Consider the following 15,997-nt stretch of genomic DNA (forward strand, 5'->3'; position numbering starts at 1 on the left):
GAGCCGTGGGAATCCCTTTCCTCCTTGGGGAGTTCCCCGGGTCCTGACTGAGCAGTCTTATCTGCATTCTTTCCTGCCCCACAGCCTTCCGATAGCGATAGCAGGAGTGGTGGCACCTTGCTTATGTTACTAGCAACGTTGCAAAGCAGTGACATTAAGTCACTTCTCACACCTCAGCTTCCCCCCATATTACAGGTGAGGAGAGTCCAGAGACTTGCTTAAGGTCACAGAGCCAGTGCATGGTCTGACAGAAGCCTCTGCATGCAAACTACTGGGCTCTTTAGTTTCCACTGCAGAAACCATTTATAAATCAGCCCTGTAGGGGAGCAGAGTTTGCCATTTCTATGGCATGTGGATTATTTTGAGCTGAAAACAATCAAGGCTCAAAAGACTCAAGAATTCTTTCTTTTTACCTACCCCTTATCTGCCTAAAGAATTCAGATAAAGGGCCTATTCTTAGAAGAGAGCCATCTGGAGGGGCATCTACAGCGGATACAGGCTGGGTGTGAGGGTGAAGGAAGCTTCAGCAGGTCCTGGAGATCAGAGTCCCTCTGTGTCCCATTGTCTCTGCCTGGCCTGGCAAATGTTTGTTTACCAAACACCAGCTTTTCCATTTCCATGTGAATTTCCTTCCTCCCCTTTAAAGTTCCAGAACTACTACCCCAACATGCTCTTTTGTCTTGGAAGGTGGTGTTTAAGGTGAGGCTTTCAGCTACTGGGGGAGGTGATTTCTCTGGGTCTCTGCCATGTATGCATATTATTAAACTTTGGTTTGATTTTCTTCTACTAATTGTCTCAGGTCACTTTAGACCAGCCAGAAGAACTTAGAAGGACAGGGGACAATGTCTTCCTCCCCCGCCGTCTTATAGGGAACAATGGTATAAAATAAGAAGCCTGCGATTTGAAACCAGGCAGTCTTGGGTTTCATTCCAGCTCTGCCATTTATTAGTGTGTGGAATGTTTCACATTCCTTGACTCCTAGGAGCCCTGTCTGTGCCTTTGTCTGTGAAATGGGAATGAGGAGACTCACTTCATGGAGCTGACAGGACTGTGGGTGGCTGAAGGATGGGCCCCAAGATAGCCATGTCCTCATGTTACCTTATATGGCAAGAGGGACTTTTCACATGCGATTAAGGATTATGACGCGGGGGTGTTATATTGGAAGCGATCACAAGTGACCTTGTAAGAGGGAGGCAGAGGGAGCTTTGACTACAGGAGAGGAGAAGGCAGTGTGACCAGGGAACAGAGATTCAAGGGATGTGGTCACAAGCCAAGGGAGGCTGGCAGTTACCAGAAGTTAAAAGAGGCAGGGGACACGTTCTCCCCTGGAGCCTCCAGAAGGACCCAGCCCTGTGTGACAGCTTGGTTTCAGCCCAGTAAAATTCATGTCAGATTCTTGTCCTCCAGAACCATAAGAGAGTACATTTCTGTGGTGTTAAGCCACCGAGTTGGTGGTCATTTGTTAAAGCAGCCATAGGAAACTGATACTAGGAGTAAATGGGCCTGCCTTGTGCATAACAAGGCCTTAAAAATGGAAACTCCGGAGTTCTCGTCGTGGCGCAGTGGTTAACGAATCCGACTAGGAACCATGAGGTTGCGGGTTCGGTCCCTGCCCTTGCTCAGTGGGTTAACGATCCGGCGTTGCCGTGAGCTGTGGTGTAGGTTGCAGACGCGGCTCGGATCCCGCGTTGCTGTGGCTCTGGCGTAGGCCGGTGGCTACAGCTCCGATTCGACCCCTAGCCTGGGAACCTCCATATGCCGCAGGAGCGGCCCAAGAAATAGCAACAACAACAACAAAAAGACAAAAGACAAAAAAAAAAAAAAAAAAAAAAATGGAAACTCCGTCGCACCAGCTCTTCAAATACCTTCTTGCATCTTCTTTGATAGGGCTTTTTAAGTATTGGCTGGAAGACAGGCGGGGAAAGGGAAGTTGGAGGGAGCTCCATTAGCCTGACAGTTTTGAAGTGGGCTTTTGAAGTGGGAGCTTTGCAGTGTTGAGTGATTTAGTCCAGGGAGAGGAGTGAAACTGGACTTAAAACACTGCATCCTTATCATTCCACAGTCAGCCTGACCCTAATAAGTGTCAAGCTTATCTGAGTAGCTGCTCATCTGTAACCCTGAGGATTCATCCAGAGCTCACTTTGTCAGGTTGAGAGGAGCTAAGAGATCATCATGCTCAAATGCGAGATAAGCACGAGCAGGCCCAGGGCTTTGCCTGCTTTGCCCACACACTACGAATCGTGCTTAGCCAAGGCTAAAATCCAGATCTGCTTATATTTGCACTAATGTTTCAGTTGGAGGAAGCAGCTTGTCGAGGTGTCCTTAAGACCACGAGCACCAGAGGGGTTTATAACTTAGCAAATCCTTCCCACAGATCGAACTTCTTCTTCTTCTTAGAAAAGACACAGAAAGTGACTGAGAAGATCAAGCAGACACATGCCAGGCTCCCCTCTCTGTGCCTCTGTGTACGATCCACAGGCCCCGCCTCTCTCTTCCACGCCCCTCTGGCTTTCATCGGGCTCAGGGATCTCATCTGAGGGAGCTCTGGTATCTGGGACCAAAGGATCCCCTTAGTGAGATGTCAGGCAAGTCTTTCAGATGCTCAGAGAATGGCCTCTGTCGGGGAAGTTCAAAGGCTTTCTAAATACTCTGGCACACCTGCCCAGGCCAGGATGGGACTCGGCTTGCAGATGGACGGGATATGGGGAGTGCTCTTCTGAGTATAGATACATGACTCATCGTTTGAGGCAGATGATAGACGATTTCCTCCATGGAAATACTTTATAAGGAAATTACGGTGAAGACTCCATAATCCCCATGGACAGGAGGGGGCGGGGGCCCGGATAAATCAGTGAGACAGCTGCACTGTAGGGGACCAGCTGAGGCGTGCATCCTTTGAAGTATATTCTGCTGTAGCTCCTCTAAGCTAATACGGTGTTTCAGCATGGGATCTGCTGGATCCCGGTTTAATGAGCAGAAATCAGTAGGGCATGGTTGTTTTCCAAAGAAGTAGACATGCTTTGGCTCTTCAGCAAGTTAAAGTCTTTTGGCACACTTAAACAATAGGTGATTTATATAAAATTGCTGGTATTCGACTCCATTTGACCTACCTAAATGGTATGTACATATTAGTTCAACTAGTGAATTTTTTTTTTTTTTTGTCTTTTGTCTTTTTGTTGTTGTTGTTGCTATTTCTTGGGCCGCTCCCGCGGCATATGGAGGTTCCCAGGCTAGGGGTTGAATCGGAGCCTACGCCAGAGCCACAGCTACGCGGGATCCGAGCCGCGTCTGCAACCTACACCACAGCTCACGGCAACGCCAGATCGTTAACCCATTGAGCAAGGGCAGGGACCGAACCCGCAACCTCATGGTTCCTAGTCAGATTTGTTAACCACTGCGCCACGACGGGAACTCCTCAGCTAGTGCATTTAAGCCTTGCTAGGACACCAGCACCTTAGCGGAGTTTGAAAAGATCAGGACCACTCACTTCTAGGGGTGCAGGCTTGAACAGTGAGGATACCTGCCATGGCCAGAGAGGAACGAGGCATGTAACTGGGCCATGTAAGACTTCTGGATTCTGAAATAAGCTAGCAGGTAAGAGAAAAAATTTCTGGCATAGCTGGATTAAATTTACCAGTTGTTGGTATACACTTAATTAATTAGTTAATTTTATCTTGCCAGTTATTAGTTCCTTTGGTGTGAGTAGTTAGTACAGAATGGCATGGTTGAGAGAAATGAAGAAAAGTAATGTTTCTACAGATGGTCGGTAGGTACATAAAAAGATGTTTGACGTTGCTAATTATTAGAGCAATGCAAATCAAATCTACAGTGAGATGTACCACTTCACACAGGTCAGAATGGCCATTATTAAAAAGTCCACAAACAATAAATGCTGGAGAGGGTGTTGAGAAGAGGGAACCCTCCGACACTGTTGGTGGGAATGTAAATTGGTATAGCCGCTATGGAACACAGTATGTAAGTTCTTCAGAAAACTAAATATAGAACTACCACATGATCCAGGAATTCCACTCCCTGGGTGTATATCCAGACTAAACTTTCAAAGTTTTGCACCCATATGTTCATAGCAGCACTATACAATAGCCAAGACATGGAAACAACCTAAATGTCCATCAACAGATGAATGGATAAATAAGATGTGGGATGTGGTTTTTATAGACAATGGAGTACTACTCAGCCATCAAAAAAGAATGAAATGCCATTTGCAACAACACGGATGGACCCAGAGATTATCATACTAAGTGAAGTAAGTCAGAAAGAGAAAGATGAATCCCATATGATATCACTTATACATGGAATCTAAAATATGACAAAAATGAACTCATCTACAAAACAGAAATATATTCACAGATACAGAGAACAGACTTGTGGCTGCTAAGGGTTGGGGAGGGGGGATGGATTGGAAGTTTGGGGTTAGCAGGTGCAAACTATTTTATTTAGAATGGATAAACAACAAGGTCCTACTGCATAGCACAGGGAACTATACCCAATATCCTGTAAGAAGCCATAGTGGAAAAGAATGTGAAAAAGCATTTACGTCAGAAATTAACACAGCATTGTAAATCAACTAGACGTCAATAAAATAAATTTTTAAAAAAGACATAAAATGTTTCTTATCCTCCAGTAGTGTACTTATTACTGAATTATATACATAAAGCTGCCAGCTTATGGTCAGCCACAGAAAATGCTAGTTTTCTTTTTTCTTCTTATGGATGGAGTTATAGTTTTTCAGGGACATTGCGTGATAGAGAAATGAGCCCTACAGGTGTGCTGGCCTTTCCAATGCCTAAGCATTCTGCTTTGGAGGATCCTTCTCTATAGCTCAGAGTTATCTATGACTTTATTCCCTTTGTGCATCAGATGTTCTCTTCTCTGAAGGTGCCAAGATCAGAGAATGAAGAGTTTTTCTCCAAGATTTCTGAGCCCTTTTTTGCGGTCTAACCCAAAGAATCCAATAGGAACATCTGGTTTCCTCTGGAGAACTGAGAAGAATGCCCAATGTCAAAATCATTCTCTCAGTCTTGAATGACCCAACAGGATTTAACCAGAACCTTGAACAGTGGCTGGCACTTAACAGGTATTTGTTTTATGAATGCACCTTTGAAGTGCAAACGTAAATATGGAAAATCTGGCTCACAATTTTTCTTTGTAAAAGCAGCCAGTTTAATTTAATATGGAGTTATTAGATTGTCTATGTTTGTCTGAAACAATAAAACAATAAAACACCTCTGAGCAGAGGGCAGCAGTTACAGTTGCCAAGGGCTGGAATTGGTGACTTGGAGGATAGCAGGGTAGTAATTTTGTCTGAATTCTAATTTGGCTGATGAATACCCTTGAAGGCATCAGTGTCTTTATTTTACAAATTGTATTTATTAGACTTATTAGACTTGAGCACGTAGCCCACCTTGGGACCATGCCACAGGGTTGAACGGTGATCCACTCAACTGAAGGAGTGTGTGTAGACCCATGGGAAGACAGGCACAGAGACAGGTAATTGCAAAACCGTGTGCTAAGTGCTATGTTGAAAGATACCACAGAGAGGCGATGATAGAGAGACGGGGTTAAGATGGCGGAATAGAAGGACTGGAGCTCACCTTCTCTCCTAAAAACAACAAAATTACAGCCAAATGCTGAGCAATCGTCAACCAAATGGACCAGAAGCTTTCAAAAAGATATCCTACTCCAGAAGACAAAGAGGAAGCCACATCAAGAGGTAGGAGGGGTGATTACGCGATATAAGCAACCCCATACCTCCCTGGTGGATGGGAAGCCCCACAGGCTGCAAAGTAACTGTCTCACAGAGACTCACCTACAGGAGTGAGAGTTCTGAGCCCCATGTCAAGTCTCCACGCCTGGGGAACTGGCACTGGGAGAAAGAGCCCCCAGAGCATCTGGCATTGAAGGTCAGTGGGGTTTGTGCGCAGGAGCTCCACGGGACTGGGGGAAACGGAGACCCGATTCTTAAAAGGCGCACTCAGACTTTCACATGCACTGGGTCCCAGGGCAACGCAAAGTCTCCATAGGAATCTGGGTCAGACCTGACTGCAGCTCTTAGAGGACCTCCTGGGAAAACCGGGGGGTGAATGTAGCTTGTTGTGGGGGAAGGGCATTGGAAGCAAAGCTCTTGGGCGAATTCGTCAGCGTGTTTCTCCGAGGTGGCCATTTTGGGAGAACCTGGCCCCAACCCATCATTGCTGAGAAGCCCCAGGGCAAACAACAATCCAGGTGGGATCACAGCCCCGCTTATCAGTATCAGTAAACAGGCTGCCTAAAGACCCCCCCAGGCACACAGCAGCCTCTAATCTCACCCAGAGTCAAAGCCTCACCCACCAGAGGGGTAGGAATCAGTTCCACCCCCCAGTGGGCAGGCATCAGTCCCTCCCATCAGGAAGCCTACAGCAAGTCCCCCCTCACCCCCTACCAACTTCAGCCACAAGGGGGGCAGACATCAAAAGTAAGAGAGGCTACAACTCTATTATCTATAAAAAAAAGGTCACCACACCAAAAACCTATAACAATGAAAAGGCAGAGAACTATAACTCAGATAAGGGAGAAAGAAAAAACCCCAGAAAAACAGCTAAGTGATCAGGAGATTTTCAGCCTGCAGGAAAAAGACTTTAGACTGTTGATGCTGAAGATGTTGCAAAACATTAGAAATAAACTGGAGACAAAGATTGATAATTTACAGGAAACACTGAGCAGAGAAATACGGGATATAAAACTTAAGCCTTCTTGCAAAATACAAGAGGCAATGATAGAGACAGGAATAGAGAAGCTAATGATTCCATTGCTTGAATACTTCCAGTGTCGGGAAACTCATTACCTTAAAAGAAAATGCAGAAAGAAAGAATGCATTCATATTTACTATTCACTCAATATTTTTAAAATGAGTATCTACTATGTGCCAAGCACTATGTCAGGTGCTGGAGAGGCAGTATGCAAAAGTGGTACTGTCCCTGATCTGATAGAACTTTCAAGATCATGGGTGAGAAATCCATTAAAAACATAAATGTACCAATAAGCCTATCATTACAAAGAGTGATGAATGCAATGAAAGGAAAGCCAGGTAGCTGAGGGACAGTCTCCAGTGGTTCCCACTCCCTGGTGCCAGTTCAGTCCTGAGAGGTGAGCATTTTAATCTCCAAACTACTGAGGTTCCCAGTTGTAGAGTGCTTTGCGCAAAGCCACACAGCTGGAGGGCTCAGAGCAGGAATTAGAACCCAGAGCTGTCGTCCGATGCCCAGTACACGCTTTCAACTCCAGATCCTCACTGAGGGGCCTCCTGGCACATGGGCCACCCCATTCAGGGGCAGGTGATTAGAAACATGGTCGTTAAGACGTTTTCTTCCACATGCTGTGTCTACACATGTGCTACCAGTTAAGAGGTTAATTATGCTGATTTATGCTATCTCGTTCTGATTTATCAGTGTGGGTTAGTTAGTCTTGTTTTAAGTGAGAGCATGGAAAGTCTGATTCTTCCACTCAAATCCACCCACCTTCTGTCTAGGCTGATGCTGAATGTAGAAGTTCTCATTAAATACTCACTGGTTTAAATCACAGCCTTTGGAATTTTTATGATATTGCATACAGACTCCACGACAGTGGGCTAAGGTAATGCAGTAGCTCTAAGTTTGGACTTTAGATCATGTAGACCTGGGTTCAAATCCCAGCTCAGGTCTTCATGAGCTGTGTGCTCCTGGGCAAGACTGTTCACCCCCCCGGGACCTCCTTGTCTTCGTGTGTAAAATGGACGTAAGAACACCTACTCTCGGCTCTGTCATTAGGAGTCAATGAGATACAGCGCTTAGGACATGAACTGCTAAATAGAGGTACTTATTATCACTTCTAGTTTTCCTCTTTTGTTTTGTCTTTTTAGGGCTGCACCCCGTGGCATATGGAGGTTCCCAGGCGAGGAGTCAAATTGGAGCTGTAGCTCACGGCAATGCCAGATCCTTAACGAACTGACCGAGGCCAGGGATTGAACCTGTGTCCTCATGGATACTCGTCAGATTTGTTACCACTGAGCCATGATGGGACTTCCTAATTTTCCTCTTTATTGGGTAGATATCATCTGAACCATCAAACAAAGCTAACTCCCAGCTTTTTGTTTTACTTCTAAAACTAGATAAGGGGTTAGAGACATACTTATTTTTACTCTGAATTCTTACCTCTGCTTTTAATAAGAAGGGGGGTGATTTTGCCTCTCCCCCACCCCTGCCCTTGAGGGGGCGTTTGGAAATGGCTGGAGACCTTTTTGGCTGTCACAGCATGCGGGGAAGTGGTGGGTGGAAGCCAGGGATGCCGTTGAATATCCTACAACTTACAGGACAGCCCCCCCAACAAAGAATTATCTAGCACAAGTATGTCAGTCATGTGGAGACCTGAGAAACCGTGGTTTATGCCCTCCAGCAGCACACACAGGCACGCGCACATGCACACACACACAAACACACCACCACACACACCCACGTTCCCTGCCCGGGAGCTCCAGCATGATCTCACGCTGGGGAGACCCACATGGGCCTGTGGTGAGACAGTACACGTGGGGGATCTCACCATTTCCGTGCAGACCCCTCACCTCACCGTCGCCGCCGCCGCCTCATATCCTGCTCTGGTCCCAGGAGGGACCAGAGGGAAACCTCACAGCAGCTGGGGTTTCGCTTAGTCACATTCTCTGTGGCCAGATCTGATTACATCAACAACCGCTCTGGCTCAGAGAGTCCCACCATTGCCTGGTGCTCTCCGGGCTGGCCTTTCACCTTCCAAGACCCAAACTCATCCCAAGACAGGCGAGGAGAGGAGTTCTTTGGCAATTTCGTCTATTAAACGAAAGAAAGCCGAGAAGTAGAAAAAAGCCAAAAGGATATCAATGTCTTCTTTTAAGGGACGGGATATTTCTGTCTGTGTATTTCTGTGCTTATCGTGACAGGTGGTAAGTTATTCAGTAACTCTTTTAAAGGAAATATATAAATGATGGAAATCTTGAAGGCATTTGCACTTCCTATGAAAGAGTAAGAATGGGTACTAATTATTGAGCGTTTATAATATTCCAAGAACTGTGATGTGTTTAATAAGTATCATCTCATGTGATTCTAAAACAGTGAGGTGTGGATTAGCATCTCCATGTGAAAGCTGATGTAGTAGAGGCTGAGTGAAGCTGCCTCACCTAGGGGGCAAGAGCCAATCAATTGGCTAAGCCTGGTTTCCAACCCATGCCTCACTTCCTTCTAGGCCTGGGTCTTCACCGCTTAGCTAGATGCCCACTAGTGAGGAGAAAGCTCATCTTTGGCAGAAAGCACAGCTAATCCAAGACCTCCCAGCCACCTGCAGTGATGGAAGGATCTAGGATTCCTCTTGGCATTGCTCCTTGGCAAACAGGTGAAGTTAGTTGCTAGTGCCGCCCATCTCTCACCTGGGCCTGCATTTGCCACCTGGCCAGTTGCTGCTGCCATCTGTTTCAAGCTGTGGTGTCACCTGCCATCACTGTGGCCCATCCTCTCAGAATCCTTGCTTTGTGGTTATCTGATTGATAGTGTCATGGGCTCAAAGGTTACATGTGTGCAGGTGGAGGATGTATCTGTTGAGGTAACAATGCTTGCTATAACAGAAAAAAATGTTTTTCGTGACTTAATTCAGATGGGAGTTTATATCTTGCTCATGTAAAGCCCCTCATGGGGGTTGGCTTTCTTTGAAGCAGTGATACCAGACTCTTTCTATCGTATGCATCTCCCAGCTTGGCTTCCACGGAGAATCTGCTTTTCTGCACAGCAGAAGCAGAAAGAGCAGGGACATAGCATGGGTGAGATTTTGGACCAGACAGTGTAGTGACATTCCATTGGCTAGTACCGCATCACATGACCACACTGCAAGGAAAGCTGGGGAGTATGGTGTATCTCATTGTTTTAGGAAGGTAGATGTCACAAATAGCTCGGTTGTCCTTGGCACGGTGGGGAATCTCTGCAAGCTTGGAAGGTCTCTTGAATTGGGAGGAGATAACCAAAGATTTGGGGGAGTCTCAAGTGTAGCTAACAGATTCGCAGTGCAGCCAATTCTCACCTTTCAATTGATGGCTATTTCTTTCTACATAGAGTCCTCTGCCTGGTAACAGTGATGAGCTAGGGACAAGGGGGTAAGCAAAATCTCCTGGGGGCTGATGTAATGCAGCAAAATGTGCCATCCTGAAATGTCTCTTTCCATGTGGTTTATTTTAAGCTGAAAACAATCAAGGTCCAAAAGACTCAGGGAGAAACTTTAACCTTCCCCCTAACTGCCTAAAAGAATTAAGATTAGAAGGTCTGTACCCAGAAAAGAGCTATCACCAGCCATATCTGCAAAGACGATGAACTAAAGGTGGGTGAAGGCCCAGAAATCAAAGTCCACTCTGTGTGTTCCTTTGTCTCTGTGTGGCTCAGCAAACATTTATTTACCAGGCATTTGCTTTTCCATCTCTGTGAATTGCCTTCCTCCCCTTTGATGTCCCAAACTACTACCCCCAACACCATCTTTTGTCCTTAGCTGAGGATGGTATTCAAATTGAAGGTTTTAGTCATTTTGGCAAGTTGCTCAGTTTTCTTGGCTCTGTCCCATGTATACATGTTAAACTTTTGTTTGAATTTCTCCTCTTAATCTGTTTCATGTCAATTTAATTCTTAGACCAGCCAGAAGAACCTGGAAGTGTCGAGGAAATTTTCTTCCTCCTCAGCATTGGACTAGGTCAGTGAATTTGGATGGAAATTGAACTCTTTGGGAAGAAGGATCAGCGGGGCCCTTTTATCTTTGTTCCATGTGAATCTGCCTGCATGTGATTGCTTCACGGATTTATTTATCCCACAGACATTCATTTGGGCATACTAGGCACCTGCATCAGGCAGAAGGGACCTGAACATCCAGTCTCTGCTCTGGAGGAGCTTACAGTCAAGTGTGAGGAAGAGAGGAGAAACAGGAAACCTTACGGCTGAGGTTGGTCCATGCAGGATGAGGGTCACCTAACCCGGGCTGGAGGGAGGATTAGCTGATTTATCTCTACGCTGCGTTCGGAAGCATCCTCAACACAAAGCAGTTGGAAAAGGATGTTCTGGGAGAAGACGCAGCATGTGCAAAGGCAGGAGGCATGGAAGGGCCTTCAGGAGTGGGGAGTAGTCCAGGAACGATGGACCCAGGGTCCATGAGGGAGAGGGAGCGCTGACGAGATCCCCATGAGTCCTCTGTGCTCCCTTAGAGAGAGTGCATTTGTTCAGATTTTTTCTGACCCTCCCAAAATGACGATGTCCACTCGGGAATAGGGAGTTTCATGGTGTATGACCGAACTGCCCTGACTGACCCTGACGAGAACGTGCTGCTTGTCCGCAGTGATTTGAGCACCCGCAGCAGCCCTGTGTGCACGGCACGCTGCTAGGGATGTCCTCCATCCTGTGCCCTCCTCGCTGTGGTCCACACACACCTCTGCTGCCCGTTCTAGTCCCTCCCAGCAATAATGCGAGCCAGAGAAGAGGGCACTGATTCTCCACCTACGTGTGTACCTCCCTGTTTTCCCCTGGGCTCTCTGATAAAATGATGTCTTTCCTCCCTCCATCCCCGGAGAACTGATGACTCTCCACTGGTCAGAGAAGACTGAGTCACTGTCGAGTCCCTGTACGGAGGCTTAACACCCTCCAGCCATCAGCTTTCACGGAAGAGACTGATTTTGAGGATGCCCCGGGAACTAGAATCTCAGTTTCTCATTTGCGATCTATTTTTGGAGAGGAAGCAGAGCCACATGGAACAGATTTGATAATGTTAACAAATGACACAACAGTAACTCGCTGAGCCAGGGAGTGTTTCTTTCCACATGCAAGTGATGCGCTTTAGTTACACAGTCTTCTGGGAAAACGGCTTTCTCATCTTCTCGCACATACCTTTTCATCTTCTAATGCTCAGGTCAGATGCCACCTGCTCTGTTCATTATTTCTCACTGTTCAGCTCAGAATCTCTCTCTCTCTCTATTTTACACATATTTTACACGTAATTCCTTGATTACCTCCTTTCCCTGGATCTTAAGTAATTGCTTCCATATGTCCCTCCCTCATGGGATTATAAAATGAAGCAAAATTTATTGTGAGCCCCCGTGTGTCAGGCACTGATAACTGTCTTACACATTCTCTTTAATATGGGAGCATCCATATTAAAAATGAGTAAACAGAAGTTCCTGGGTGTTAAGCTCCTGGAAACTCTTAAAAAAATGTATGTCTTTATCGAGCTTTGCATGCTCCACCAGCCTGGCGTAACAGGTCCCCAAAATATGTTTTGTCGCAATCCTTGGAATTCTTCTTTTCTCTATCCAAGTATGGCAACATCCATTGAGGCTTGTATTATATTTAGAAAAAGGCCCTCAGAAAGCTCAACAGTGGTGTCATCAAGGAGTCAGAGCATTAAATACATTTGGCTCCTGCCAAGTCATTTACGGTAGGACATGTATTGTTCCATGCTTCATCGTGATAGAATGTTCAGTGACACCGGGATATGTTTTAGAATCTGGTTTGCAGAACTTCTCCCACAAAGCTTTGTGTCCCCGTATGGGAAGGGCTTTGACGTTTGGACCACCCTGTGTTCTGCCCCTGTTCTTTCTTGACCTTTAGCGAGCCCAAAGTGTCTTTCCTTTGATGGAACCATTCCCGAAACACAACCCTCTCTTGAGTCAATCCCTGATTTCAGAAAATCCTCAAACATCTGCTTTTAAATGTGTGTGTCTGTGTCTGTGGGGTTCAGGGAAAGGGAGCAAGAGTGAGGAAATGATTTCCGCTCAGTCGTCTGGGGTCCACTGTGTTGGAAACTGTCCCCTGCCAAAGAAATGCTTGTGGCGCAGTGGGTTAAGGATCCAGCGTTGTCACTGCTGAGGCTGGGGTCGCTGCCATGGCACAAGTTTGATTCCTGGGGGAACTTCCATATGCTTCATGGCCAATAAGGGGAAAAAAAAAAAAAAAAGAGAAATACTTTTCTTGTGCAGATCTTGGAGTAGATTCTTTTGTTTTTGAAAAAGTGGGTGTGAAAAGTCCATCACGGTCTCTGCAGTGGTCAGAAAGTCTGCTCAGACCGTTAACACTGCGGAGGGGGTGCTTGTTGGCCCCTGTTTCCAATCAGTTGGATGGGTTGGTTCCCCTGCTGAGAGAACCTGGTCCCACAGAGGTGATGAAGCCATTTGCCATCCCTGGGAGAGGGAGGCTGGCAGTGGCCCTGAAGAGTTAAGTGAATGTTTAGTTATGCAAACACACAGCGTTTATTGTGAGAACATACGGCACCCATTATGAGGTGAAGCTGACGATGAGGATCTTTATTCAGTTATTTGATGCCTCGTTACTGATCGTTTGTGTGTGTTTAGCGTGGTTCTAGGCAAGGAGAATTTAGATGCCTGAGGGAGCTTGCCCTGAAGAGGCACAGAGCCCAGAAAAGGAGACAAATAGGTAAAGTGATGATTGTGATGACAAGGGCCATGGGAGAGCAGTGGAGGCTGTGGGTGGATGGAAGTGGAGGGAACTCTGGCTGGAGAAGGTTACCCCTGAGTGGAATCTTAATAGGATGCAGAGTTATTGGAGGAGAAGGGAAGAAGGACGGGAGTCAGAAGCAGAGGGATCTTCCCTACCAGGTGTGGAGACGGAAGCAGCCTACTACCTGCCAGGAGTGTCAGGAGTGAGGGGGACAGAGAGAGGGGTGTGCTGGGGGCAGGGCTGGTGAGAGAGGCTAGGCTGGCAGGTTCTCATGCAGGGCCCTCGAGAGCCATGGGGATTATGAACTCTTCTGTTACGGGTAGATGATGAGAGGCCATTCCAGAGCGTTAACAAGACAGGGATGAAGGAAGAGTCATGCTTTAGACATACCGTCCTGGCTGCAGTTGAAGCAGGCACATTGGAACAGGGAGACCAGGGAGGGGCTGTCAGAGCCGTTTAAGCCAGAGATCATGGTTGTGTGGACCAAGGTGGGAACCATGGGAAAGGAGGGAATTGGGAAGCTTTGAGCGATATTATTAAAGAGACGCTGGGCTTTGGCGATTGATCAGATGTGGGGGATAAGGTAGAGAGAAGCAGCATCCTGGGTTGGGTGCCCCGTGGATAGTGATGCTGTTCATGGCAGTGGGATTAGGGGAAGAACAAGGATGGTCACTCTGGGCCTGGTAGGTCCAGATCAGGAATAGAGGCAAGGGAGGCAAAAGGCCTCCATTGCGAGGCTGGCCTCGGCAGGACCATGCCCACGCTCCATTCATTGCCAGACTAAGCCTGTGAGCACGTATGCATAGAACCCCTTCACTTGAAATGGAGCCCAAAACAGGCCAAGTTTATCTCCAGAGGCACTCACTCTCCCCACTGGTTTGCTGTGTTTTTCTTCTCTGGGTACAGAAAGGTAATCGTGACAGTCACAGGAGACAATACAGTGGTTAAGTGCATGTAAGCCAGAGCACTCGGGTATGTAAATAGTTTAATTCTTATTGCTATGTGACCTCAGGCAGGTTAACCCATCTGTAACTCAGTGTGCACATTAGTAAAGTGGGGATTATAGTTCCTACTTGACAGATTTATTGTAGGAAAAAAAATGTGGACAAGCACTTATAAGGGAGTGGTCACCTGATAAGTACCTATAAAATGAAGGGATACTTTTTACCTTATTCTCGGCTCATTTGCTCTTCTCCTCAGTATAAAACGTGGGTTTTTATTTTAATTTATACCGGATGCCTTGTATTTCATAGATTCAGAGTTCTGCTTTTTTTTTTTTTTTTTTTTTTTTTTTTTGAGAAAGGAAAGGGATTGAGAGGTTAGGTAAGTTTGTTTGTTTGTTTTTGAGAATCTGTTCATATGCAGTGCTGGGCTAGGCATTTTTCATATTTTCACATCTTCTAACCTATGGCCACCCAGAATTATCACCTACAAGTTCTGAGCTAGTCGTGCTCTTTCCACTTGCTCAAAAGATCAAGTTCAAAGTCCACATGCCTCAGCAGGGCTTTCAACACCCTTGGCTGACCTTTCCTCAACTTTCTTCATGTGTTGCGTCACCTGCTCCCACCTCCTACCTGCTGGTTCTACCCTCCTCTTGAGCCAAGGTACTCAAGGTACTTTCTGTTCTCCTTCAGATGTCATGACCATGTATACTTTCAGTCAAGGTGTGTGCTGTGCCTTCTGCTGTGCCCTTACTTCTCAATTCCTAATTAAGACTCTGCTCAGGAGTTCCCGTCGTGGCGCAGTGGTTAATGAATCTGACTAGGAACCATGAGGTTGCGGGTTCGATCCCTGCCCTTGCTCAGTGGGTTAACGATCCGGCGTTGCCGTGAGCTGTGGTGTAGGTTGCAGACGTGGCTCGGATCCCGCGTTGCTGTGGCTCTGGCATAGGCTGGCGGCTACAGCTACGATTAGACCCCTGGCCTGGGAAAACTCCATATGCCGCGGGAGTGGCCCAAGAAATAGCAAAAAGACAAAAAAAAAAAAAAAGACTCTGCTCAGTTATCACCACTGCTTGCTGATCATCTCATCATCTCTGATCCCAGACATTTGGGTGGTTCTTCTAATAGGATATTTACTACTGAGTATTAAGAGTATCTTAATACTTTATTCATGAGTTTGTCTTCCCCTGAGTAAACTGTAAGCCTTTCAAGGGCAGAATCTGTGTCTACTTGACCTTGAAATCCCAGATCCTAACCTAGAATTTGGTACAGGGTGGGCGTCGGGGTAGGGCTCACTGAATACCAGTCAACAGATACATCAACCTCTTTTTAAAATGGAAGCAGCAGTAGGGAGACGAGACCTACCTACCACCACGTACCTTTGCCTTCACCCCAGCTCAGCAATCTTCCCAGAAAGGAGAGGATCTGGAATTGACCTTAGAAGGAAAGGCTATCCTCAGAAATGATACAGATATTTATTGCTGTGCTTGTGTTCCCCAGATAAGGCATTGCTACCAATGCTGAGAAATATTCCTTATTCTAGCACGAGATGATATTATATAAATTCTTTCCCTAGTT

The 15,997-nt window shown here is 46.4% G+C and overlaps 1 long non-coding RNA gene across 7 annotated transcripts in view; it reads left to right on the top strand.

Moving 5' to 3' along the window:
- Positions 1-15,997, top strand: part of LOC102161373 (uncharacterized) — a 358,117-nt gene that overhangs the window by 83,504 nt on the left and 258,616 nt on the right. For 4 of the 7 annotated variants that reach the window (XR_014825980.1, XR_014825984.1, XR_014825974.1 and 1 more), the window contains exon 1: positions 5,571-5,731. The exons of 1 other annotated variant lie outside the window; for it this stretch is intronic. This is a non-coding gene — a long non-coding RNA (uncharacterized LOC102161373). Of the gene's footprint in view, positions 1-5,570; positions 5,732-7,894; positions 10,732-10,851; positions 15,494-15,997 lie in introns of those variants that run through there. 2 more of the 7 variants (XR_014825985.1, XR_014825963.1) reach the window with 2 other exon arrangements.

Source organism: Sus scrofa, chromosome 1 (assembly GCF_054392235.1).
Source record: "Sus scrofa isolate SSC_HxYL_T2T_F1_AM1 chromosome 1, Sscrofa_HxYL_maternal_Yorkshire_Landrace_v2.0, whole genome shotgun sequence".
NCBI classification, from domain to species: domain Eukaryota; kingdom Metazoa; phylum Chordata; class Mammalia; order Artiodactyla; family Suidae; genus Sus; species Sus scrofa.